At 49.5% G+C, this 25,235-nt stretch overlaps 1 pseudogene; it reads left to right on the forward strand.

The window, feature by feature from the left end:
* Positions 1-14,639: 14,639 nt before the first annotated feature.
* The window catches only part of LOC125507615, a 110,074-nt pseudogene continuing 99,478 nt past the window's right edge, over positions 14,640-25,235 (forward strand).

Raw genomic sequence — 25,235 nt, forward strand, 5'->3', positions numbered from 1 at the left:
TTCAGCCGTAGCGGGCTTCTTCTTCTTCTTTGCAGCCATCCTGGGGTCGATGCCAGGACGCCCAAGGGCCTTGCACTTCTCAGCCTCATTGTAGCTTGCACACATCTATCAGCCAGAACCTTCATGCGCTCACGAGAACCCTGAGCTTCCGCATGTTTCTTGAGAAAGGCTTCCTTGAGCTCGTGCAGCATAATCTTGAAGTTCTTCACCTCTTGCACGCTGAGCTTGGCCATATGCTTCTTGAACTGAGCCTTTTCATAGTCAATCTTTTGCTTCAGTTTGACGATGCGCTGAGCGAGAGCTAGCTCTGAAGCAATGGCGCCATGGAAGGCGACACTGAGGCCAATGGGTAGCTGCAGATCTTCGAAGCTGATGTTTGGCGTGTCAAACCACTCATCAATGAAGTTGTGAATGATTGTCACGTCAAAGAGAGGCAGATCATTGAAGATTTCTGCTTCTTCTTTGCTCTTGATGAGTTGCTCAAGAGCGTCATCTGCAAGATCTTCATCACTTGACAGATGAATGGCATCATTGCGCAGAATGGCCGCAGCTGTTAGCTCTTGGCCGGTGTGTGGCAGAGGCATCTTTACCTTCTGGGGCTTGGAGATGCGTGACAAATCTTCAGACTGCACACTGTCTTCAGGAGGTGCAGTTGCCAGTGGCTTCGCCCGTGAGATTTTTGGTGCAGAGGCAGGCTTTGAAGCTTTTGGCTGCTTCAGCTTCTTTGGCTTCGGTGCTGCAGGCGCTTCATCTGATTCAGCGTCATCTGCAGGCTCATTCACGGCTGTCCCTTGAACCAAGATATGAGTGATGAGACCTTCAAGGTTGTAGAAAGGACCGACGACATTGGGTTCTGCATCACGTGTGCCGTCAGCCCTTGGAGCAGAAGGACCAGGGTTGAAGTCTAGTCCCAATGTCTTCTTGTTCTGCTTTGCTGAGTTCTGGGCAAACTAGAAGTTGCGCTTGAATAGAATGTCATCACGACACCATAGTAGGGACGATGGGTCAGCATCCGCAGGCTGTGGTCCACGGATCATGCAGGGATAGAAGCCTTGTTCAATGGCTTCATCTCTGGTTCTGGGTTGAAGATTTTTGTAGAGGATGTCTCCCCATGGTCGCTTGATGGCATTCTTTTCAGCATATTCCTTGGTCACAAATCTGTACTTGAACCACTGTTCTGCCCAATAGCGTCGAATCCATTGGATTCGTGTCTTGCGCTGATTGTAATCCTCTTCAGGATCTGTCTTGTACAGCTCTGAGAGGTCATCGGGCAGATCTCTTGATGTTTCTCCACGACGCTTTCTGCCACCCTTCCTTGCTGATTTCTCTGAAGCCATGAACTTTAAACTGAAAGGCTTCAATACGTTCAGAGGCTTCAAAGGTTTTCGCTTGCTGGACAAACAAGAACTGGCTTCGGGAGAATTTATGTGATGCTGTAAGAATTCTGCAAATGAATGCAGACTATGAGAACCAAGGGATTCTCCCACGGACATGTACCTGTGACAGCATTAAGGTGCTAGGGAAGGGGAAGAGGTCATATGCATTCTCAGAAGATTTTGAAGATAAATCAGTTTAGAAGACATTGACCTCATCGTGTGAAGACATTCACTCATAGACAAGGAGTTGGTTCCAGATTTGTACGAATCCACGGATCAGTACAAGTGAGGAATCTAACTACTTTGTGAAGCATAAGTGAATATACTAGGCATGTTATGAGATGCAGCATGAAAGAGATCCAACTTGTGTGAACAGAAACTGCTTGTGATAGAAAGTGATAAAGCTATAGGATCAAAGAGGCCGTAAAAAGGAGGTTTTATTTACCACACGAAGAACTGCTAGACGGAGTGGAAGAGGAGGCCGAGCAGTTCGATCGTCCGTGCCCTAACTTGGCGACGGAGGACACCTACGGCGACGGTGGAGAAGACGATGTCCGCGGTCGGCGTGAAGACGGCGTCGGAGAGGTTGCGGCAGCGAAGCGCTTCGTCGCCGGCGTCGTCGAGGGCTAGCGGTGGCGCTAGGGTTCGTGCGAGAGTGGAAGAAGAGATAATGACTGCTGTGAGGTGTGTATTTATAGGTACAGGGGCTGCACTGCGTTATTACACAGGTGCCCCTGGCGATTCGCATCTGAGGAACACGTGGCCATCATGCAGCATATTGGGGTTTGTTCCACATCCCACGCATGCCTGGATTGTCGGGTGGTCGTTCCCACTTCTCCGGATTTTAGGTCGAGGAATGAGCATTGAAAACGGACTTAATGGTTGTCTCTGTATCTTCTGCTGACAAGGACGTAGAGAAGACATTCGACAGTTTCAATAGAATGCATATGATTTGGAGAGATAGAGTTTGAGATAGAAAGCATAGAGAGGTTAGGGTCCGATCATATTCACTTAGTTCAAAAGATTCAACAAGAAGACATAGCTAGAAGTGAATGCTGTAGACGACAGAACACCAGTACATATATATATATATATATATATATATATTCTACATAGAAGATAATCATGAAGACAAGTTGAGATTGGAGCCAAACCAAATGTGAAGACATAGCAAATGTAACGCCATGAGTGAAACACTTCAAACAGAACATTTGGTGGTGGCGTTACCCACCGTATAGGAAGTATTAGACCCAGACACAACGCACAATTATCATGGCGCTCCGAAGTCAAATTCCACATTAATGTATTCACACTTAGAATGTATGTCTTCATTGATTGAAGATATACTTTACTTCGTGTGTTGCACATCTAAGTCATCAATATGCATAAGTGTTAGGATGTGTGCCTGATCACAGGACATTTGAGGATTCCAGGATATTTAGCTCACACCGTAACTTGCAAAATCTCTTCTCATCCAAGGGCTTGGTGAAGATATCTGCCAATTGCTCTTCAGTGTTGACGTGTATGATATCAATATCTTCCTTCACAACATGATCTCTGAGAAAGTGATGACGAATCTCAATGTGCTTTGTCTTCGAGTGCTGAACTGGGTTGTTGGCAATCTTGATGGCGCTTTCGTTGTCGCAGTAGAGTGGCACTTGCTTCAGATGAATGCCATAGTCCTTGAGTGTTTGCTTCATCCACAGAAGCTGAGCGCAGCAAGATCCAGCAGCAATGTATTTAGATTCAGCAGTGGAGAGAGATACACAGTTCTGCTTCTTTGAAGACCAACATACAAGTGATCGTCCCAGAAAATGACATGTGCCTGATGTAGACTTGCGATCCACCTTGTCACCAGCATAATCAGCATCCGAGAATCCAACCAGATCAAACTCTGAGCCCTTTGGATACCATAATCCTAGAGTTGGGATGTGAGCCAAATATCAAAGAATTCGCTTCACAGCTAAGTGATGCGACTCCTTTGGTGCCGCTTGAAATCGAGCACACATGCAAACACTAAGCATAATATTTGGCCTAGATGCACATAGATAAAGTAAAGAACCAATCATGGAGCGGTATACCTTTTGATCGAACTCTTTACCACTGTCGTCGGGACCCAAATGATGTTTGGATGGCATTGGCGTTGTGAAGCCTTTGCAGTCTTGCATACCAAACTTCTTCAGGCAATCTTTGAGATACTTCTCTTGAGATATGAAGATGCCGTTGCGTTGCTGTCGTATTTGGAGACCGAGGAAGAACTTCAGCTCTCCCATCATGGACATGTGATATTGCTCTTGCATCATATATCCAAACTCTTCACTGTACTGATTGGTGCAGCCGAAGATAATGTCATCCACATATATTTGGCACACAAACAGTTCACCATCATATGTCTTCGTGAAGAGAGTGGAGTCGAGGGAACCAGGTATGAAGCCTTTGCTCTTCAGGAAGTATTTGAGTGTGTCATACCAAGCCCGAGGGGCTTGTTTGAGGCCATACAGTGCCTTGTTGAGCTTGTATACCATGTCAGGATGTTTTGGATCTTCAAAGCCAGGCGGTTGTGCAACATACACTTCTTCTTCAATCTTGCCATTGAGAAAAGCACTCTTCACATCCATTTGATATAGAAGTATGTTATGATGATTTGCATAGGCCAGCAGTATGCGTATGGCTTCAAGTCGAGCCAGAGGAGCAAATGTTTCATCGAAGTCAATGCCTTCCACTTGAGTATATCCTTGAGCAACGAGGCGAGCTTTGTTTCTGACAACTTGACCATGCCCATCTTGCTTGTTGCGGTATATCCATTTGGTGCCAATTATGTTGTGCTTCCGAGGATCAGGACGCTTAACCAGTTCCCATACATTATTCAGCTCAAACTGTTGAAGCTCTTCTTGCATAGCTTGAATCCATTCAGGTTCCATGAAGGCTTCTTCAACTTTCTTGGGTTCTGTTATTGAGATGAATGCAAAGTGACCACAAAAATTTGCCAGCTGAGTTGCCCTTGATCGAGTGAGTGGACCTGGTGCATTGATGCTATCAATTATTCTCTCAATCTGCACTTCACTGGCAATGCGAGGATGTACAGGACGAAGATTTTGCTCTTGCTGATCATTGTCGTTGTTAGAGGGATTGTCTTCAGGCTGAGCATTGTCTTCAGGTTGATCAGGTGCGGAGATGATGAGTTCCTCTTTAGGTTGAGCTTCAGAGGGCATGCTTTCTCCAGTTCCCATCAGCTTGATTGATTCGCTGGATGGAACTTCATCTAGCACATTTGGCAGGTGTTCTCTTTGTGAACCGTTAGTCTCATCAAATCGCACATCCACTGTTTCAACCACTTTATAATGAAAGATATTGAAGACTCTGTAGGAGTTCGAATCCTTTCCATATCCAAGCATAAAACCCTCATGTGCTTTTGGTGCAAATTTTGAAGTGTGATGTGGATCCTTGATCCAGCACCTGGCGCCAAATACTCTGAAGTAGCTGACATTTGGCTTCTTGCCAGTAAGGAGCTCATAAGATGTCTTGTTTAGAAGCCTGTGAAGATAAACACGATTGATTGTATGTCATGCAGTATCAATGGCTTTAGGCCAGAATTTTCTTGGGGTCTTGTATTCATCTAGCATCGTTCTGGCCATCTCAATGAGTGTTCTGTTCTTGCGTTCGACGACGCCATTCTGCTGTGGCGTGTATGGGGCTGAGAATTCATGTGTGATGCCCAAGGTATCAAGATATGTATCAAGGCCAGTGTTCTTGAATTCAGTGCCATTGTCACTTCTGATGTGCTTTATCTTGGCGCCATAGTTGTTCATTGCTCGATTGGTGAAGCGTCTGAAGACATCCTGCACTTCAGTCTTGTAGAGGATTATGTGCACCCAAGTATATCTAGAATAATCATCAACAATAACAAAGCCATAGAGGCAAGCAGTAGTAGTAAGAGTTGAGTAATGAGTGGGACCGAAAAGATCCATGTGGAGTAGTTCGAAGGGTCGAGTGGTTGTCATGATTGTCTTCGAGGGATGTTTGGCCCTCGTCATCTTCCCTGCTTCACAGGCACCGCATAAGTGATCTTTCTTGAACTTGACGCCCTCGATGCCTATGACATGCTTCTTCTTTGCAAGGGTGTGGAGGTTCCTCATGCCGGCATGCCCTAGCCTCCAATGCCAGAGCCAGCATTCTGAAGCCTTTGCTAGAAGACATACGGCAAGTTGTGGTCCTGCTGAGAAATCTACCACGTACAAGTCATCTTTCCGATACCCTTCAAACACTAGAGACTTGTCAGATTCCATTAGTACAAGGCAGCGATATTTTCCAAATATTACGATCATGTTCAAATCGCAAAGCATTGAGACAGACATTAAGTTGAAGCCAAGGGATTCAACAAGCATGACTTTATCCATGTGTTGATCCTTTCAGATTGCAACTCTACCTAGACCCAATACCTTACTTTTACCAGTGTCAGCAAATGTGATGTGACTCTTGTCGGATGGATGTAAGGTTGAGTCCATAAGAAGGCTTCTTTTGCCAGTCATGTGGTTGGTACACCCACTATCAATAATCCATTCTGAAGACGCTGGTGTCGTACCCTACAGTGCAGTTAGGGGGATAGGCTTCACAAAGAGAATTGTGAAGCAAAAACATTTGACGAACCAGTGGGTATGAAAGCTTAGATCCAGATTAGGACTGATAGGGAGAGTAGAAAGCGATTCAGGAACGAAGTACATAGTAAGACCATTCGGGCATTTGATCTTGCGCCCTACAAGATGTTTAAGGTCCCCAGCAATAGCGTCAGACGATTTTGGTTTTCTGTTGGAGACCTTTCCCTGCAAAAGAGAGTTAAGCTTTCTTAGCCACCCACATCTTCAAGGGTGGCTTAGAAGCAATAAGTCTAAGTGTAGCATCTGAGAACTTTGGCTTTGGAGCCCTAGCAAAAAGTCTTGCAGGCGGATAATAGTACTCATAAGAATAAGCAAAATAGTTCTTGGTCTTATGAACATGGCGGTTTGATGAACCGCGCTCATATTCATAGGCCTGAGTACGGTTTCCCTGCAAAACATTTGCGATAGTGCAACTCAGGTGAGTCCTCTGTCTGTATGAAGCCTTTGGACCGTATGAAGCCTGTGGTCTGAGGTTTGTCTTCTTCACGTGTGGTGTCATGATGACATTCACAGGAAGATCCTCCAAACACCTTTTGGGAACCCAGATCTTCTTCATAGGCGGTCCATTCCTGTAGTTAGTAGCAATGTACCTGGCAAACACTTCACCATTTTGATTCTTAAACAGTTTATAGTTTGCATCAAAGGATTCATCAATGACAATGGGATTTGCACAAGAGAAGCCAGATAGATTGGATAGATCTGCTGAAGATTCTTTTTCAGCAACCCATGTGGTTTTGGGGTACTGCTCAGGTTTCCAGTAAGAGCCATCAGCATTCATTTTCCTTACGAACCCAACACCCTCTTTCCTCGGGTTTCGGTTCAAGATCTGCTTTTTGAGGACATCACATAGTGTCTGATGCCCTTTAAGACTTTTGTACATCCCTGTTTCAAGCAATGTCTTCAACCTAGCATTCTCATCAGCAATAGTAGTGGAATCCTCAGCAGAGGGGTTAGTTCCCACAACAGTTGAAGATATTGCAACAGTAGCAACAGTAGAACATTCAGCAACAGTAGTAGCATTATCACGCTCAATGCACTTAATACATGGTGGTTCAAATCCTTCCTGAGCGGAACTGATCTGTTTGGAGTGAAGTGACTCATTTTCCTTTTGAAGATCTTCATGAGCCGCTCTCAATTTCTCAAGATCTTGCTTCCTTTGAAGATAATCATAGGAAAGCTTTTCATGAGTTGTTGAGAGCGTTTCATGACGACTTTCAAGTTCCTCATACTTAATGTGAAGATTTTTTATGTCTTCAATTAAGGACTCAGAACAAGTCATTTCAGCGCCTAACAAATCATCGCTTTTGTCTAACAGTTTTTGAAAATGTTCCATGGCTTTCTGTTGTTCAGTTGCAATTTTAGCAAGTGTTTTGTAGCTGGGTTTTGAACCACAATCAGAGTCATCATCACTGGATGTTTGATAATGAGTAGTGCGTGTGTTTACCTTGGCACCGCGTGCCATGAAGCAGTAGGTAGGAGCGGAGTAGTCCTTGTCATTTGCATCGGTGTCGGTGAAAAGGTCATTGTCTTCAGTGTTGAAGATGGACTTGGCAACGTATGCTGTAGCCAGACTTGCGACGCCAGAATCGGACTCCTCCTCAGACTCCACCTCCGCCTCCTCAGAAGCGGACTCCTTCTCTGAATCCATTTCCTTGCCAACAAACGCACGTGCCTTGCCAGATGAGCTCTTCTTGTGTGATGAAGACTTTGAAGAAGACTTGGAGGAAGACTTTGAGTATTTCTTCTTCTTGTCGTCAGAGTCATATTCCTTGCTCTTCTTGGTGAATTTTTGGAATTTCTTCACAAGCATAGCAAGTTCCCTTCCAATGTCTTCAGGATCATCAGAACTGCTGTCAGATTCTTCTTCAGATGAGGAGACAGCTTTTGCCTTCAGGGCACGAGTTCTCCCATAGTTTGGACCGTAGATGTCTCTTTTCTCAGAAAGCTGAAACTCATGTGTGTTGAGCCTCTCAAGTATGTCAGACGGATCGAGTGTCTTGAAATCAGGACGTTCTTGAATCATCAGGGCTAGGGTGTCAAACGAACTGTCAAGTGATCTCAGTAGTGTCTTGACGACTTCATGCTTGGTGATCTCTGTAGCGCCAAGGGCTTGAAGCTCATTCGTGATGTCAGTGAGTCGATCAAATGTGAGCTGAACATTCTCATTGTCATTTCTCTTGAAGCGGTTGAAGAGGTTGCGAAGGACACTGATTCTCTGATCTCTCTGGGTTGAGACGCCTTCGTTGACCTTGGAGATCCAGTCCCAGACTAGCTTAGATGTTTCCAAAGCACTCACGCGGCCATACTGCCCTTTGGTCAGATGACCACAGATGATATTCTTGGCAGTAGAGTCCAGTTGAACGAACTTCTTGATGTCAGCAGCAGTGACACCTTCTCCAGCCTTGGGAACGCCGTTCTTGACGACATACCATAGGTCGACGTCAATGGCTTCAAGATGCATGCACATCTTATTCTTCCAGTAGGGATATTCAGTTCCATCGAAGACGGGGCACGCAACGGAGACTTTAATTATCCCTGCAGTCGACATAGCTAAAACTCCAGGTGGTTAAACCGAATCACACAGAACAAGGGAGTACCAAGCTCTGATACCAATTGAAAGTGCGTTATATCGACTAGAGGGGGGTGAATAGGCGATTTTTATGAAAGTCTTCAAAACGTGGAAGTTATGAAGACAAACGATAGAAATAAACCTATTACCCTCTGCAGCGGAAGGTAGACTACACTAGGCAAGCCATAGTCAAGTATTCAATAGAGTGACAGCACAATGACTAATAGCAGTAATGTAAGGATCAGGTAGGAAGATATTATGAAGCCAAACCGAACACGCAGTCACTCAGTGAAGATAAAAGATAGTGCAATCATACAATGACTTCACAAGGAGTAACAGTACGTAAAGAGAAAGGAAGGATGAAACCAGTGACTCGTTGAAGACAATGATGTGTTGGACCAGTTCCAGTTGCTGTGACAACTGTACGTCTGGTTAGGGCGGCTAGGTATTTAAACCTGAGGACACACAGTCCCGGACACCCAGTCCTGAACACGCAGCTCAGGACACCCAGTCCTCACCGTATTCCCCTTGAGCTAAGGTCACACAGACCTTGCCCAATCACTCTGGTAAGTCTTCAAGGTAGACTCCCAAACCTTCACAGACTTCGTTCACCGGCAATCCACAATGTCTCTTGGATGCTCAGAACGCGACGCCTAACCAGCTCCATAGGCTTCATATCATGTCTTCTCTTGTCATAGTCTTCAATGTGAATATCTTCATATACCACCTTTGACTTAAATGTCTTCATACATTTTTAGGGGTCATCTCTGGTAGTAAAACCGAATCAATGAGGGACTTCTACCTGTGTTATCCTGCAATTCTCACAAACACATTAGTCCCTCAACTAGGTTTGTCGTCAATACTCCAAAACCAACTAGGGGTGGCACTAGATGCACTTACACAATTCGGGAGAGAGGAATTTCAGTCTCTGTTGTGACAATTTAATTGGCTGTAGCAGTGTGGTTCAGTGATCGAATACGCAGAGAAATTCACTCAGTTTATGCACAATCTAGTGGCCCATCACGAATCGTGGGAGCCATCTTATTTCATTACACATTTTATTGATGGGTTGCAGAAAGATATATGAGCTGTTGTTGTTTTACATCGACCCAAGACTCTAGATACTGCTGTCGATCTTGCTTGTTTACAGGAGGAGGTGCTGGAAGCCATGCGCAGAGAGGATAGGAAGGATGATCATCGATACTCTGCACTGGTTACGTCCCGAGGGGTGCCACGTACCGCCCTTCCTCTGGCACCGCCACCATCAGCTGCGCCGGCCAAGCCAGCACTATCCATGGAGGGGTGCAGCGCAGATCACCGCGCACTCGAAGCGGTGCATCCTCAACGAACATAAGACAAGATTGCAGCCCTCTGTGCGTACCGACGCGCCTGCGGGCTCTGTTTCACCTGTGGCGAGCGCTAGGGGCGCGATAACCTCTATGGGCCGACCACCCAGCTGCATGTGGTTGAGGAGCTGCTCACCATGATGCACAGCGAACCGGTGGACATCAGCAAACCAAGCCCATGCGATGAAGCAGCCAGCGAGCGGAGCGCGGACTGTTGCGTCCTCTCCAAGGAGGCCCTCGATGGAGGGGATCCCCCCACCACCTGCACTTCCACGGCTGGGTGCAGGGGCGAGAGGTCCTGATGCTCGTCGACTCCGGCTCGTCTCATAGTTTCATCTGCGAGTTGCTCACCACGCAGCTACAAGGCGTGGTTAAGGCCAGGCACCCTCTGGCAGTGCGCATGGCCAACGGCGGTGTCATACGCTGCGACCAAGAGCTGCCGGCGTGCCAATGGCAAACCCATGGGGTCACCTTAGACACCAACCTTAAGGTGCTTCCGTTGGGTTGCTACGACGTCATCCTTGGCATCGACTGGCTTGCGCAACATAGCCCCATGAAGGTGCATTGGCTCAAGAAGACTATGGCCTTTAACTACAAGGGCGTCACAGTCCACCTCTAGGGTGCACGAGCAGATGTCAGTCAGTGCCATCAGCTCTCCAGCGACGAACTTACTGAGCTAATACAACGCTCTGGTGTCGCGCGCATGGTTCGGTTGTACGCTATAGATTAAGGGGAGCCAATTGTCACCGAGGTGCATGTGCCTGCTGAAGTTGATGCCTTGATCAGCGAGTTTGGGCACCTGTTTGAGGAACCTAAGGGACTACCACCACAACGCTCTTTTGATCACACAATTCCTCTCTTGCCCAGGGCGAAGCCTGTCAATGTGCGTCTGTACCGCTACAGCCCGACCTAGAAGGACGAGATCGAAAAACAAGTCACGGACATGCTTACCCAAGGTATCATTGTGCCCAGATCTAGCTCCTTTGCTTCACCAGTACTGCTAGTTCAGAAGAAAGATTTGTCTTGGCGTTTCTGTGTGGACTACCGACAACTCAACGTGGTGACAGTCAAAAACTGCTATCCTCTGCCCGTCATTGATGAGCTCCTGGACGAGGTGGCTAGTTCCACGTTGTTCACTAGTCTGGACCTCCGGGCCGGATATCATCAGATACGAATGAAGCCCGAGGATGAACACAGGATCGCTTTCAAGACACACCACAGCCACTTTGAGTTCAAAGTGTTGGCCTATGGTCTCACGGGGGGACCGACAACTTTCCAGGAAGGAATGAACATAGTGTTGGCCCCAGTGAACCGCAAGGGGTGCTTGTCTTCATTGATGACATCCTAGTGCATAGCACCACATTGAAGCAGCACTGTGAGCGACTGAGACAAGTTTTCCAACTCCTCGACCAGCATCAACTAAAGATCAAGCTGAGCAAGTGCACCTTTGCCAGGCCGAGTCTACTATATTTGGGGCATGAGATCAGTGGGGACGGAGTCCGCACCGACAATCGAAACATCGCTGTGGTGGCCAAATGGCCCACACCATCCCCTATCAAGGAGGTGCGTGGTTTTCACGGTCTCGCGGGGTACTATCGAAAGTCCGTGAGGAACTTTGGCATCACCAGCCGACTGCTAACAGATTTGCTTAAGAAGAACACAGTGTTTCGCTGGACAGAGTTAGAGGAAACAACTTTCCAGGAACTTAAAAGAGCGTTGATCACTGCGGCAGTGCTAGCGTTGCCGGATTTCAAAGTTTAATTCGAGCTGGAAATGGATGCATCGGACAAAGGCATTGGAACAGTCCTGAAGCAAGGCAAACACCTGGTGGCCTTCTTGAGCAAGGCCTTGGGTCCCCGTAATAGCGCCTTGTCCACATATGAGAAGGAAGGATTAGCGATCCTCTTGGCAGTCGAACATTGGCGGCAGTACTTGCAGAACAACGAGTTCCTGATTCATACTGACCAGCGGAGTTTAGTTCACCTAGAGGATCAACGGTTGGCGACGCCGTGGTAGCAGAAGATTATGTCCAAGTTACTCGGCCTGCGCTATCGCATTGTCTACAAACGTGGTGTGGACAATCGAGTGGCAGGTGCCTTATATAGACGCCCAGGACCCCCACAAGGAGATCTCGCGTCCATCACAGTAGCGGTGCCAGCTTGGTTGGACTCAGTACACCAAGGTTAGAGTGGAGATCCTATGGCGCAAAGGTGGCTAACTCGCCTAGCTACAGGTGCAACCAACAAGGACGGTTTCACTCTGGACTCGGGCATCATCAAGCAGCATGGACGGGTCTGGTTGGGTAACAATGTGGCTCTCTAGAAGCAAGTTTTGTCAGCACTGCATGCGAATGCCATTGGAGGGCACTCTGGTTTCAACGTCACCTACCAGCGAGTGCGACAACTGTTCACTTGGCCAGGGATGAAACAACATGTCAAGCTGTTCATGGAAGACTGCCAAACCTGCAAGCAAGCCAAGCCCGAACGAGTCCGGTACCCTGGGCTGCTAGAACCCTTCCCCGTGCCAACACAAGCCTGGGAAGTCATCACTATGGATTTTGTTGAAGGCTCGCCGCAGTCAGCCAGGTACAACAGCATCTTGGTGGTGGTCGGCAAGTTATCACGACTCACCCATTTCATCCCGTTGTCGCATCCGTTCACGACATTCCAAGTGGCTCGGGCTTTCGTCAACAACATCTACAAGCTCCACGGATTGCCAACAGCTATTGTTTCTGACTGAGACCCCATCTTCACAAGCATCATGTGGAAGGAGCTGTTCAGGCTGACACACACTAAAATTCACATGAGCACGGCTCGCCACCCACAGACGAATGGGCAGTCAGAACAAGTCAACCAGTGCCTGGAGACTTACTTGAGGTGTTTCGTCCATGCATGTCCAATCAAGTGGTCCCAATGGCTGGCTCTAGCTGAATTTTGGTACAACACCTCACTCACTCTGCTTTGGGGACGTCTCCTTTCGAGGCTCTGTACGGGCACGCGCCAAGGCACTTTGGTATCAACGACCCCCTGTCATGTGCTACACCGGATCTGGAAGATTGGTTGCAAGACCAAGCACAGATGGAGGCATTGCTTCGTCAGCACCTTCTTCGAGCGCGCCAACAGATGAAAGACTCAGCAGACAAGAAAAGATCAGTGCGCGTTTTCGCGGTGGATGACTGGGTGTTTCTAAAGATTCCACCTTACATCCAGTGATCGCTGGCCACGCGAGCTAACCAAAAGCTTTCCTTCAAGTATTTTGGTCCGTTTCAGGCGGTGCAACGGGTCGGCCAGGTCGCCTACAAGCTCCAACTTCCCGCCTCGTGCAGCATGACGAGGACATGTATTGGGGGTAGGGTAACAGGCCTGACCTAAAGGCCCTACCCATGGACACCGTATACTTTGTACTGGACCCCTGGGCCAGATCGCCGTCCAGATGTACCGCAACTTGAAAGTCACTCGGACGGCGATAACCACTCGGAGCACGGCACTTCACTCGACGAGCTCATTCCACTCGACCGTGTAACTCACTCGGATATGCAAAGACCAATAGTCAGCATGACGGTTTTGTAGTGGGCAGGCATTATGGCATTGATGCTCCACCGTGTAACATAAGGGGTGAGGGGGTGGCACACTCTATATAAGCCACCCCCACCACTAGACTAAGGGGTCTTTTTTTCCACCTCTCTCTCTTTCTAACCATTAGTCTAAGGACATAGCTCAGGCATGGAGATCCGCTCTCCCCTCTCTCTCAAACACACATTGTAATCTCCGGATACATACTCAGATAAAACAAAGCCTCTCCGAAGCACGAGACGTAGGGTTGTTATCTCCACCGTGAGAGGCCCGAACTCGCTAAAACCACCGTGTCACCCATATGCATCTCGATAGATCATGCTCCTTTATCCTACCCCTCTCTTATTGTCAGAATCGTTACCACGACAGTTGGCGCCCACCGTGGGGCATGGCGTCTATCGAGCCATGATGCATATGGTTCTTTCTTCAATCGCCAGCAACAGACTAATTTCTGGAGGCAACCAAAGTTTCTTGGAATGATCTCCCGAGATCAAACAATCGCCTTCCAACTTTGACTATTGGAGTCCCGACCATCACACAAAATACTACATCATACAAAAGGATCAGGGAGTTGCTCATCTCATCCGGTCCTCTTTACAACCAATCGATGATCTGCTAATTGCTTTTTGTTTCTTTTGCATGTCGCACTTGTGAATGACGGAAGAGGAGAGAGCCACGACAATGGAGGTCCTTGCAGACGCTCAGCCCCAGTGACTCCCCATCAGCGCCGCGCTGCAGCACGCCACCATCGCCCTCCTCAAGATCCTCCTCGGTTCAGATGGTGACGGCAAGCAGGTCTCCTCTGCACCGCGCCTGCCTTGGGCGAGTTTCACTCGGACGAAATTTCGTCACACGAATGGGTTCCTCGCCCGACCTCGCAAGCCATGGAAGTCTACGCCATCGTCTCGCTGTCCAGCGACCCGCGCTCGCCACAGTGCGTCACCGCTGACCGCTCCGGCAGCTGCGCCGTCGTCTCACTGTCCGGTGACCCGCGCTCACCGCAGCGCGTCACTGCCCACCGCTCCGGCGGCCAAGCCATCATCCCGCTGTCCGGTGATCTGCGCTCGCCGCAGCGCGTCACCGCCGATCGCTTCGGCGGCCGCAGCGCGACCTGAGATGCCATGGTCAGATTCGCCGTCATCGCCAGTGCCGCTGGGTCGGTTGACATGCTGCTCCATGCCCACGAGGTACACATGCTGAACTTCTCCCCGGCACCGCCGACGGCCCCGTTCCCGTAAGTCCATCCCCTACCAGGTACGCAAGTCAATTATAGCAGTTAATTACCAGATTACTTATTACCATAGTTAAGCTAGCCCATGCAAAAACTTCTCGCCCACGACCTTAAATCCTTGGGCCGTTTCCCAATCATTTAATGATCCGATGGGCATGCAGAGGAGTAAGGGGGCATGCAGAGGACCTTAAATGCGCCAGTTTTCTCTGTCCTCGATTGATGACTAATGCGCAAGTTAATCTGTGCATGCATGCACGGCCATGTGTGATCTTCACTCCCTGCAAAATAGCATCCATCCGTGGACACTTTAGTCCAACAAAAAATATTCATGGATGTACCTATACTTGCTAACTTGCAAGGCTTGCTGAGACGAACAAAGTCGCCTGACCGACTCAACGTTTATTCCACTCGGCGGATGGCGTTGCGACTAGATCACAACCCAGTTGTGGTTCACTCGGCCGATTCACCTTTTCACTCGCTGGCTAACGAACAGGTTCACTCGGATGGTTAGCCCAGCGATAATTTTTGCACTCTAGACTATTAAAGTGCAGGCTACTCGGTTGGTTGGCTTCAGCATGCAGCCACCAGCGCCATCCGCTTCGTTGTTGTCTCCGGCTTCATCTGTGAGGCCGTCGTCGAACCTTCATGCGCGGCCATCGGGGCCGTCTGGCTTTTCGTAGTCTCCAGCCTCATCTACAATGTCATCGGTGAACCCCCACATACGGCCCCTCCCTCCGGGGGCTGGCGGCACTCCGCTTTGACGATGATGAACCCCGCGGAACAAGTCTCCGGATGCTCGACAGAGGATTAAGGACTTTATCCTCTCGGTCCATTTTACAATTTAGCTCACAAATTACTCGAGAGTCGCTTAACAATTTCTTTTCTGTTCGAACCCAGGTTCACTCGGACGGGACTTAAGCTCACTGGAACGCATGTTCGGATGAATTTGCTCGAATGGTTAACAAACCACTGCGGCAGTCGGACACAGACGTTTCAGTCCAGCGGCCACTCGGTGGGAAATGTCCTCACAATTCCTCCGTCCAGCGGGTCGCCACTCGGCTGTACGCATCTACATCATTCGGACGCCCACGCATTGTCACTCCGCGGGATGCGTCTACATCGCCTGGACGCCCCGCGCGTCGCCATCGGATGGTCACCTCATAACCATTCGGTCGCCCCGCGCGTCGCCAGTCGGTTGGTCACCTCATAACCACTCGGCCGCCCCGCGCGTCGCCATCGGTTGGTCACCACATAACCACTCGACGCCCCGCGCGTCGCCAGTCGGTTGGTCACCTCATAACCACTCGGCCGCCCCGCGCGTCGCCATCGGTTGGTCACCACATAACCACTCGACCGCCCCACGCGTCGCCACTCGGTTGGTCACCTCATAACCACTCGGCCGCCCCGCGCGTCGCCACTCGGTTGGTCACCTCATAACCACTCGGCCGCCCCGCGCGTTGCCATCGGTTGGTCACCTCATCACCACTCGGCCGCCCCGCGAGTCACCGTCGGTTGGTCACCTCATCACCACTCAGTCGCCCCGCGCATCGCCATCGATTGGTCACCTCATCACCACACAGATTTTAATAGTTTTTTCTGAAATAATTGTTGTTGCTTATACTTGTAACCAAAATCCCCCAGTGGGTGACTTAGCTGCGAATCTGTTACGCCTAAGTTCAAGAAATCCTACCGAGTGATGAGTCAGCCTCTCACTCGGGGGCTTAGCTGCAGTCTAGTACTCGCCTAAGTTTGAAAAAATCCTACCGAGTGGAGAGCAAACCTCCCACTCGGGGGCTTAGCTGCAGTCCAGTACTCGCCTAAGTTTGAAAAAATCCTACCGAGTGGAGAGCAAACCTCCCACTCGGGGGCTTAGCTGCAGTCCAATACTCGCCTAAGTTTGAAAAAATCCTACCTAGTGGAGAGCAAACCTCCCACTCGGGGGCTTAGCTGCAGTCCAGTACTCGCCTAAGTTTAAAAAAAATCCTACCGAGTGGAGAGCAAGCCTCCCACTCGGAGGCTTAGCTGCAGTCCAAGGACTAGCCTAAGTAGCCAAAATCCGACTGAGACAAGAGCAAACCTCTCACGCCTTCAGACAGCTAAGTCATTTTACATCCTATTATTTCCGTCTTCCCGACTGTCCCGTAGTTCACACATCACGTTCACTCGGAGGCCACGCCACCGAGTGTACCTGTGACGCCCCGAGACCAATGTGCCAGGTGTCTTCCAGTTATTCGTTGTCGTTGCCGTGTCATTCACTTGCGTGTTGCATCTTGCCATGTCATCATGTGCATTGCATCATCATGTTTTCAAAACTTGCATTAGCCCGGGTTCTCCCAGTTCCGTCCGTTGTCCGTTCTGAGCCCAGACACACTTGCACACGCCTGCAGCATGTCCAAAATATTATTGTATAAGGGGCCGGAAAATGTTCTCGGAATGGGTTGAAAGTTGGCGTGCGGTGTTGTTATGTTGTTAGTAGGTCGCCCGCCAAGTTTCATCGCATTCGGAGTTCGTTTGATAGCCCAACCGTTAAAGTATAGCGGCAATATAGCCGGTCTAACGTCAGACGTTTTCGGTCTCCGGAAACAGTCGCTGGGCCTCTCTCTCTTCTCTTCTCTCAGCTCGAGACCGTCTACATAGTCCACTCACCGCTAGCCCCCAACCTATCCTCTCTCGTCAGCCCGCGGACCTCCTCGCGCGCGCGTCCGAGAATTGTCCCGGACCCGACCCGAACAGTCGTCACAGTCGTGTCCGGATCATCCCCAAACATCTACAGAGCGTCTCCGTTTTCTTATTTGGACTCCCTAACCTATTTTTTTTCGATCGTCCGATTACAATCGGAGGGACAGATTAGCCCCTACCCAAAAAAATCCTAATGCTATATATAGTCCAACCCTAGATCAATCCCTAAAACCGAGGGCACTTGTCCCATCTTTCCCTTTCGACCGCCGCCACTCTCTCATCGGGATCCTCCCCGATCCACCCACCTCCTCTCCCTTGATTTCTCATCTGGCCAATCCCGCAGCCTCCTCTCGATCCACCAGCCAGCCGCCACCCCTCTCCTCGATCTCCTCCAACCCAGCCGCCCGAGGACCTCCTCCTCGCCGGTGTTTTTCCATCGGAGACTGCCGGCCGGAGCAGCAACAGCCATCAGAAGGACCATCGCGGCCCCTGCCCTCTTTCTTTTCCTTCCCTGTGCTCTCTCCTTCCTGACCTCTCTTTCCCTCTCTTGGTCCAGCAGCAGAAGGAACGCCATGGGCGCCCGTAGCTTCCCGCGCGATCACCGCAAGCAGCAGCCCCGGAGCTCCCTCCATCGTCGAGCTCCACCATCAAGCGCCGACCTCCCGAGGTTCCCCGCGCCCATCTCCTTTTTTCTTCCTTGGTTTCTCTCCCTCGTCCTGTAACATCTCTCTCTGTCTCGGTCTCCCGATGCAGTGCCATGGCGCTCGACGCCCGAGCTCCAAGCAAGCGCCGCCGGACCAGCTGCGCCACGGGACGGAAGGGGCCGATCGTTCCCCACCTCCACGCGCCTCCCCCGCCTTGGATCGGGTCGTCCCCACGACGTCCTTGCCGCCAAGTCCATGTCGCTGCCTCCGCTTCCTCTGCAACGAGCAGAGGCACGTTTGTCAGGCGCCCGCCTCTCCTGCTCGCGTGAGACGAGCGCCTCGTCCCGCCCGCATTGACCACGCCTCCAGGTCGCCGCCCCGCCTCACCGGGATCCATCCGCGCCGGCGACCTCCACCTCCCTGCAGTTGTTGCTGCCTCTGTTCTTTCAGAGGACGAGCGCCTTCATTGACCGCCTCGTCGATTCGGCCTTGTTTGCCTCGCCAAGACCCAGCGTCCTGCCAGCCTGCTTTGGCCTCTCCACCAGCTGGGCCGAGGCCCATGGCGAGGAACCCCCCACCGCCTGTTCCTGTTGGCCCGACTCCAGTTTCGGCCCGTTCTTTGTTTTTTTTCCTGGACGGATTTAGCTAATTTCCAGGGAATTGCAGATTTACAGAAAAATCCCCTAGCCTTCATGCATTTAATATCTCACAAACTAAGCATCACATGTAAAAACTTTGTATATGAAACTTGCTTAGTTTTTCATCTAGTTTCATAATATGTCTTTTTCATCCATGTTTAAAATGTTTAATATGCTGTTTGTTTAAATTTGTTTAAATAACTTGCTAAAATGATTTAATTCATAACTAATTAACCGTAGCTCCAAATTTAATAAACTTTATATGTAAATGGGGTAGAATTTTGCCTAGTTTAACATGGTGGCATCATCTTGCATGTTTAACAACTTTAAAATATGGCTTAGGGCAGAACAGTACCAAATCTATAATATGCTCATGGGGTTTTACCGGAATTGTTGTTCGTTACTTCCGGCCTCATTTAAACTTGACTAGATAGGTAGTTTTACTTTGCTTCACCCTCTTGCCATGCTAACAACATTTAATCTTGTTGGGTACATAAACGAGATCGAACTAAATAACTTGAATGTGGTGTTTCGCCAATATGCAACTCGTTGCATATTGAGCTCCACTTAATTTGTAGGATTGCTTGTGCACTTTGCCATGCCATGCTTCATTAAACCGGACATGCATCATACTTGGTTGTGCATCATGCCATGGTCATGTGTTGGTTGTTTACTATGTTGTTTGCTCCTTTCCGGTGTTGTTTCTTCGGGTTGGTTCTGATAACGTTGCGTTGTGAGGAACCGTTCGACTACGTCCGTTTGTCTTCTTCATGGACTCGTTCTTCTTCCTTGCGGGATTTCAGGCAAGATGATCATACCCTCGATATCACTACTATCTTTGCTTTGCTAGATGCTCGCTCTTTTGCTATGCCTATGCTGCGATACCTACCACTTGCTTATCATGCCTCCCATATTGTTGAACCAAGCCTCTAACCCACCTTGTCCTTGCAAACCGTTGTTTGGCTATGTTCCCGCTTTGATCAGCCCCTCTTATAGCGTTGTTAGTTGCAGGTGAAGATTGAAGTTTGTTCCTTGATGGAACATGGAGATGTTGTTCCTTGTTGGAACATGTTTACTTGTTGGGATATCACAATATATCTTATTTAATTAATGCATCTATATACTTGGTAAAGGGTGGAAGGCTCGGCCTTATGCCTGGTGTTTTGTTCCACTCTTGCCGCCCTAGTTTCCGTCATATCGGTGTTATGTTCCCGGATTTTGCGTTCCTTACGCGGTTGGGTAATAATGGGAACCCCTTGACAGTTCGCCTTAAGTAAAGCTCCTCCAGCAATGCCCAACATTGGTTTTACCATTTGCCACCTAGCCTTTTCCTTTCCCTTGGGAGTCGCGCTCCTGAGGGTCATCATTATTTTACCCCCGGGCCAGTGCTCCTCTGAGTGTTGGTCCAACTTGTCAGCCGCCGGTGGCCACCAGGGGCAACTCTGGGCTGGCCTACCGAAAGTTTGGACGATCCGGTGTGCCCTGAGAAAGAGATATGTGCAGCTCCTATCGGGATTTGTCGGCACATTCGGGCGGTGTTGCTGGTTTAGTTTTACCCTGTCGAAATGTCTTGTAGAACCGGGATACCGAGTCTGATTGGAATGTCTCGGGAGGAGGTCTATTCCTTCGTTGAACTTGAGAGCTTGTGATGGGCTAAGTTGGGACTCCCCTGCAGGGATTTGAACTTTCGAAAGCCGTGCCCGCGGTTATGGGCAGATGGGAATTTGTTAATGTCCGGTTGTAGATAACTTGAACCTTAACTTAATTAAAATACATCAACCGTGTGTGTAACCGTGATGGTCCCTTCTCGACGGATTCCGGGAAGTGAACACGGTGTTAGAGTTATTCTTGACGTAGGTTGTTTTAGGATCACTTCTTGATCATAATTTTATCGACCATGCTTTGCCTTCTCTTCTCGCTCTCATTTGCGTATGTTAGCCACCATATATGCTAGTCGCTTGCTGCAGCTCCACCTCATACCTTTTACCTTACCCATAAGCTTAAATAGTCTTGATCGCGAGGGTGCGAGATTGCTGAGTCCCTGTGGCTCACAGATACTTCCAAAACCAGTTTGCAGGTGCCGATGTTACAGAGCAGGTGACGCAACCAAGCTCAAGGAGGAGCTCGATGAAGATCTTGTCCTTTGTGTTGTTTCGTTCTAGTTGATCAGTAGTGGAGCCCAGTTGGGGTCGATCGGGGACCTTTGTCGCTTTTGGGGTTCTTCTTTTATTTTGGTTCCGTAGTCGGACCATGAGTGTATTTGGATGATGTAATGTTTTATTCATGTAATCGTGTGAAGTGGCGATTGTAAGCCAACTATGTATCTTTTCCTTATGTGTTACATGGGTTGTGTGAAGATTACCTCACTTGCGACATTGCTTTCAATGCGGTTATGCCTCTAAGTCGTGCTTCGATACGTGGGAGATATAGCCGCATCGAGGGCGTTACAGTACCTCTATGCTCGGCTGCTTATTTTCACATACTTAGTACTAGTTATGTGACTCACGAGTCTAGCTTCCATTTTTCGCGTACATCATTCACGAACACCATGTGTCGTTCTTCATTTCGAGTTTGCAGCGGTCCTTCGGGGCTGCAACTCAGTTGAAACACTACACTTCCATTTTATTTGAGCCAGTATTCCAATGAGTTCGGTCGGATCCGTCGCTTCGACAAGTTCGAACCGATCCTTCGCTCTCTCAGACTCTTGCTGGTCAACCAGCAAGCCCGTTGCACTCCCAGCGGGTGTCTATGGGTGTTATTCACACAAATCATTTCAGCACACATCAAATTTCCTCGAGAAATTATTTCGTTGGCTTGTGCCATTTTTACACAAGTTATGCGATCACTCGACGGCCCTATTCGCCAAATTCATCGCTGCTCGGACTCGGTCACCATACCGGTCCTAGCGCACCACAACACTGACCTTGTCACCTGTTGGCTTCAAACACATTCGGCCAACCCCTCAGAGGAATCCTCTTCATCATATCAATGACATAGACCTCGTCAAGCATGAGACTGATAAGTCCCTTTTATAATTAAATTGCACACTTCACTCCCTGCGAGTTTGCCTCTTTCGAGCATCACTCGGAAGCTTCTCCTCATCTTTACCCGAGTCTGACTCGATGAATTACAAATTATCCATTCAAAACTATATTTCTTGTATTCTGGCACGTCCGTTGTCGAAGCCTATAGTACGCTCGGGGGCTACGCCGCACTCGGGAGCTACAGCTCATTCAGAATGACACTCTCCTAAGTGGTCGAGTACTTCATCACAAGTCAGACCCTTCACTTCAACAAGTACATTCGATCCGTCACTTTGACAAATTACATAATCACCCAGACACTCTGCACGCCATCTTCGTTCCTACTCAGACTCAGTTGTCGCGCCGGTCTTGTTGCGCCGCAGCCACACTACACCGACCTCGTCACTACATCAGCTTCGAAAGCATCTGGCTAACTCCTTCAAGGACCATTTTTGCCACTTGGCTGGACACTTAGTCCTTCACTCGGCCACCTCACCTAGCATCACTCGGCCGCCCCGCGCGTCGCCACTCGGATTTGCACGTCTTCACCACTCGGCCGCCCCGCGTTGCCACTCGGTTGTGCACGTCTTCACCACTCGGCCGCCCCGCGCGTTGCCACTTGGTTGTGCACGTCTTCACCACTCGGCCGCCCCGCGCGTCGCCACTCGGATCTGCACGTCTTCACCACTCGTCCGCCCCGCGCGTCGCCACTCGGTTGTACATGTCCTCGCCGCTCGGCCGCCCCGCGCGTCACCATAAGTTGGACATGTCCTCACCTCTACACCCCCAACACTGGAACAACTAAGTTACTCATATGTTCAAACCTCATATCACACTCTGTAGCAATCTTACCTTTTTCGAGCATCACTCGGGGGCTTCGCATAGCCCTGGGCCATGTCACCCTCATGGGTTACGCCCATTTGGTCAACCTATTGATCACATCAGGAATATGCTTCTGACCATACATGCTCGGTCTACCGAAAATCTATAAGGGTAGTACTGTCCACTCGGACGATTGCCCAAATCATTACCTGAAGTCATCTTTAAGACTGCAAAGGGTGAAAACAACGCTCCTCTACGGATACACCTGACCCTTATCCTAGGCTCCAAGGCGTCAGTTTCCCAAACTTGGACTCAGAGATAGCATGTGCTGGTGTTCCCCCAGGATAATGAGTGACCTCTCCCTGGAGAGTCAGCCCACACACTAACCCCGCCAGTCGGGTTTCATAGCACGTCCATGTCAGACCACTAGTCTATCTCCTCCGGGAGACATACGAGTGCCACCAAGTTTTTCCTTGCAGTCAACATACCCCGATCAGTCAGGAAGCATGTCCGCTCGGACAAATATCCCTTTCATGCAAAAGGGTGAAAACGAAGCTCCTCTATGGATACAATGTACTCTTGCAAATACCCCTTTCACACAAAATCTAATGGTCAATATAAGAAGTACTACTGGAACGATTACTCCCTGGAGTATCCGGCTTTTTTCTACAGTTGACAGTTTCAAAGCCGAATTCATTCACCGTGCCGAGAGCACGAAGATTCACCTGCTTGATCGAGTTCCAGGCTGAATTTATTTACCGTGCAGAGTGCACGGAGATCATTCCGACTGACTCAGCTCCAGGCTGAGCTTATTTACCATGTCAAGCACCTGAAGATGCATCCGATTGACTCAATTTCAGACTAAAAGATATTTACCGTGTCGACTGCGTGGAGGTTTACCAGGAGACTTAAACCCTCTGCCCGACTCATCTAGTCCGACAGAGGCTCGGGGACTACACCCAGCGGGTGCACTCAGCGTGCCCCCACTGGAAGAGAACTCAGAAAGAAACATTTTGCTCGATGCAAAACCAGCTCCAGAATTACTCAACCTCCGAGTCAGAGAAGAACAAGTTCGATCAGTACCATCTAAGAAGAGTTTTAGTTCTCTCAGACCCCCGCCGACTGCCCGCAGTCGATGGTGGTCTCGGGGACTACACCCAATGGGTGCACTCAGCGTGCCCCCACTGGAGTAATCTCCACTCGGTACGGCCTGACTAGTCCGAGTGATGAAAAACAACAAAAAAGACAGGCTCTAAGACTCCCGCGGACTGTTGGTATCCACTCGGAATGGTCCGCCCGGTCCGAGTGATGGCCAAACAACAACAAAAAAGACATGCTCTAAGACTCCCGCCGACTGCCCGCAGTCGACGGCAGTCTCTGGGACTACACCCAGTGGGTGCACTCAGCGTGCCCCCACTGGAATGGTATCCACTCGGAACGGTCCGCCCGGTCCGAGTGATGGCCAAACAACAAAAAAAGACACATTCCAGGCGTGAAGAAATTCCGAGTAATCAGTTACTCAATGCAGGACCAGCTCCAAATCACTCCAAAAAAATTGCTTTAAGGTGAGTTTAACGCTCCTCCGCGGACCCGTTTGAGCTCATTTCACTCGGACACCATACAGTCTGGAATCCGTCAAGGCAACATACGGAGATAAGATCGCCGGGTGACCAGAGGGAGTTCATAAGTGCCTCCGCAGCACTCGACTCATCTGGGAATTCACCTCGACTCGACCCGCTCAACCTCGACCGATTCGGGGGCTAATGACGAGGACATGTATTGGGGGTAGGGTAATAGGCCTGACCTAAAGGCCCTACCCATGGACACCGTATACTTTGTACTGGACCCCTGGGCCAGATCGCCGTCCAGATGTACCGCAACTTGAAAGTCACTCGGATGGCGATAATCACTCGGAGCACGGCACTTCACTCGACGAGCTCATTCCACTCGACCATGTAACTCACTCGGATATGCAAAGACCAATAGTCAGCATGACGGTTTTGTAGTGGGCAGGCATTATGGCATTGATTCTCCACCGTGTAACATAAGGGGTGAGGGGGTGGCGCACTCTATATAAGCCACCCCCACCACTAGACTAAGGGGTCTTTTCTTCCACCTCTCTCTCTTTCTAACCATTAGTCTAAGGACATAGCTCAAGCATGGAGATCCGCTCTCCCCTCTCTCTCAAACACACATTGTAATCTCCGGATACATACTCAGATAAAACAAAGCCTCTCCGAAGCACGAGACGTAGGGTTGTTATCTCCACCGTGAGAGACCCGAACTCACTAAAACCACCGTGTCACCCATATGCATCTCGATAGATCATGCTCCTTTATCCTACCCTCTCTTATTATCGGAATCGTTACCACGACACAGCATTCATCCAGTTTTCCACGTATCCCTACTACGCGAGCACTACCGCTGTCGGAACAGGCGCTGGAGGAGTTACCAACTGAGGCAGCATCCAGCCCCGAACCGGTGGAAATCCTGGGTACTGATCTTCACCGCGAGGGCAAGAACCAAATCCCGCAAGTGCTGTTCCGCTGGACCGGGCAACCGGCGTCACTGGCGACCTAGGAGGACCGCGGCGAGCTGCAACACCATTATCCAGAGGCTCCAGCTTAATTGGGGGAAGCTGGTTCTCAAGAAGGGGGGAATGTTATGGCCCAGCCTACTA

Source organism: Triticum urartu, chromosome 5 (genome assembly GCF_003073215.2).
Source record: "Triticum urartu cultivar G1812 chromosome 5, Tu2.1, whole genome shotgun sequence".
NCBI classification, from domain to species: Eukaryota; Viridiplantae; Streptophyta; class Magnoliopsida; order Poales; family Poaceae; genus Triticum; species Triticum urartu.